Source organism: Capsicum annuum, unplaced genomic scaffold (assembly GCF_002878395.1).
Source record: "Capsicum annuum cultivar UCD-10X-F1 unplaced genomic scaffold, UCD10Xv1.1 ctg68057, whole genome shotgun sequence".
Classification (NCBI taxonomy): domain Eukaryota; kingdom Viridiplantae; phylum Streptophyta; class Magnoliopsida; order Solanales; family Solanaceae; genus Capsicum; species Capsicum annuum.
This window is the reverse complement of record NW_025877557.1, coordinates 1-2,872: the sequence shown is the minus strand read 5'-3', so window position 1 is coordinate 2,872 and position 2,872 is coordinate 1. Positions and strand designations below refer to the sequence as shown.

Below are 2,872 nucleotides of genomic sequence, written 5' to 3'. Positions count from 1 at the left end.
TGCAGCTATGGTTGTTGATCCTGCAGAGTCTACCCAAAGGTTCAAGCCAGATTGTAGGAAGTGGGCAATATGTTTTTGTATTTCTATGAGAAGCTCGACGGAACCCATGATTCCCAGTAGTAAGTCGTCGGCATATCGCGCGTAATAAATCCTTATTAAGTAATAGGTTTTCAAGGGGGCTAGCTTATGGGCCAGGCCTCTCTCTGACCTGATAACAAGAATCGCCTCCCCGCCCAGCTCTATCAATGGGCCCTTTCTTTTGTAATACTTAAAAAGAGTCTCTCATGGCCCAATTATTATTACAGCGTTCTCTACCATAGAATTCGGACTTTCGGGGAAACCCGGCGACTTCTATGAAGAAGAAGGCGCAAAGGAGGCTCAAGGGCTTGTTAAGGAAGGCGACAAGGGCCGACGAAGGGTAGAAAACGAAAGGCATTTTCTGGTCCCCCCTGAGCCGGGGGTGTTTGTGGGGGTGGGTGCCACGACGAAACAAGGGAATAAAAGGCCGCTTTGCATTGGATACTCTTTAACCTCCCCACAATGATGGCTCTGTTGTCTTGGGGAGCGTTGAAGCTTGCTTCTTCGAAAGACTTTTCTTGGTCATCAATACGACCTGTTCTTAATAGAACCGATCTTATTCTCTGAACAATCGAAATTTCGTACTTCTGTCGGATCCTCTCTATCTCCTGATCGAGCTTGTGTAGGTAGTGTTACCTGGTAGGGCCGATAGTAATACACTATGTGGGACAGAGTAAGGGCCCTTCTCACCTCCTACGAGTCATCCGGTGGAAAAGACTTTCTGAACGGGGTAAAAGAACTTGGGATCGTCGATCTCTTCCTTAAAGATTGGGATGAGTCGATGTCGGTCGATGGTGTGAAAACACTTCCTGATGTTGAATTCCAAAAACCTACGAGAGGTTCCCCACTCATCTTTGATCCGTCTTAGGACAGAGTGGAAGCCTCGACCCGAGCGGAAGTGCGATGCGTCTGGAAACTCGATATCGTAAATGGATTCGAGTACCATTCTGATCGCCTCTTTCATGATCCTTTCTATAGGTAGAACTACTGTAAGCGGTCTAAACTTCGACCCTTATTTCTTTGTTTATATTGTAAAGGGGAGCAAAGCCCGTTTTTTGCTCCCTCTATTGATAGAAAAAGGGCACTCCTGCCGTCGTTTCAGTGAATCATAGGGCTTCCCTCAGCTCATTCTTTTTCGTTCTTGAGAATGGTCGCCACTTCTACCAGGATCGAAATGATTATCCCTGCCCGATGGGTCTACATCCATCCCTGAATGTCGTCGGGTACTGTTAACTTCCCCGTCATTCTTGTAACTGTCACCTGTAATCCGCGCAGATGTGTCCGCACCCCCTGAGTGGACGAGAAAGAAAGGATTTCTCGGAGCAACCCCCCAGGTTCCAAACTCAGGAGTCAACTTTCCCGTATGAGCATTCGGTACATGTATCAGTTCGTGGAAGAGTGAAAGGGTCACCACTACTGAGGATTCCCCCCTAATCTTAGATAGGTCGTCTGAGGGTTCGCCGCGGTTCATTGCTGTGCTTACACACAAGGCTACCCTTTTCCAAAAGCTCCGCAGAACCACCTACCACTAGTCTTCGGCCGGAGGGGTTTATTGCACAAAAAGGCCAGGGCGCAGGCTCCCAAAGAGAGAAGCCCAATGAATGTCAGATGCAAAGCCCCGCACCTCATTAAGATCATATTGGCATACTCTTCCAAAAAAGAAAGAGCAGACCCCATTGAAGACGTGAGTGGGGTACAACAAGGCCATTTCTGTCCACCGCCCTTCTCACAGAGCCATACGTGGACGTTACCGCTCATGCAGCTCCCAGCCAGCAAGCAGTTAGCCTTCCTCTACAAGGAATAGAAGTGTGGATGAATCGACATCAAATTTAGGATTGTTCTTGTACACGATCTCCATTTTTTTAGTCTTAGCTATCCACTCCACTATGTGGTAGAGTGTTCGTCCCAACCCCTTCGCAGGGGTACCTTCCCTTTTAATTGAGAGAAGGACTCGGAATTGACTCCCCTTGACTCGAGATCCGAAAGAAGGGTATGGAGTTTCTCCAAGGAATGCTCCCCCGTGGCGATACGCGGATTCTCGAGGGCCCAAGCTCCCCGTCCCAGCCAATCCCCTATTGGTCGAGTTACTTCGTTTCTTTCAGTCGAGTGTCTAAAGACCCTCTCACTTCTTCTACTACAACAAGATCGGTAAGAGGAGCCGCCCCCCCCCCTTACCCCGTTTTATTCCACCCTATGACCTACTTGATTTTGTTTGGTCTTTCCATAGTAGAACCTGCCATAGTGAAGCGCCCTCCTTTGACAAGCGGCTGCGAGCGTCTACATCACAAAGTCCTAACTACATACCTATAATATGGCCATACGTATCCAGAATGTAAACAAAGTAGCTACTGTCAGTGCCATTACTAATGAGATCCAAATAGATTTTGTTTAGCCCGAGAAATTGTTCTTTGAGCTCTTCGTCCATAATAAAGGAATACTCAACCACATCTTTGAAACGGAGTCCTTCCGGTAATTGCGGAGTTCCATTCGTATCTCTATACTCTTTCCAAAGCATCTCTAGTCTCGATTCGGTCTTTTGTTTCAGCTTTTTGAGAGCCAAGTCATGTATACTCTCCGCAATAGTACTTCGTTCGAAAAGTCGGCCTGCTTTAAAAGCCCCAAAAATAGCTCCCGAAAGAAAGAGTCCGACTACCAGTGTAGTCACTTCAGAAAGAAAACGATCCATGTGAAATTCAAGTAATTCCGCTTCTTGCTCGAAAAATGCGAGCTTCTGTGAAAAAAAGGATTGGGTTAGTTGGTTGTTGACCAACGGAAAGCATGGGAGTTGTTGGGC

General features: G+C 47.3%; 1 pseudogene; it reads right to left on the bottom strand.

Moving 5' to 3' along the window:
* Positions 1 to 6: 6 nt before the first annotated feature.
* Positions 7 to 1,549, bottom strand: LOC124893983 (annotated as a pseudogene).
* Between the last annotated feature and the right edge of the window lie 1,323 nt (positions 1,550 to 2,872).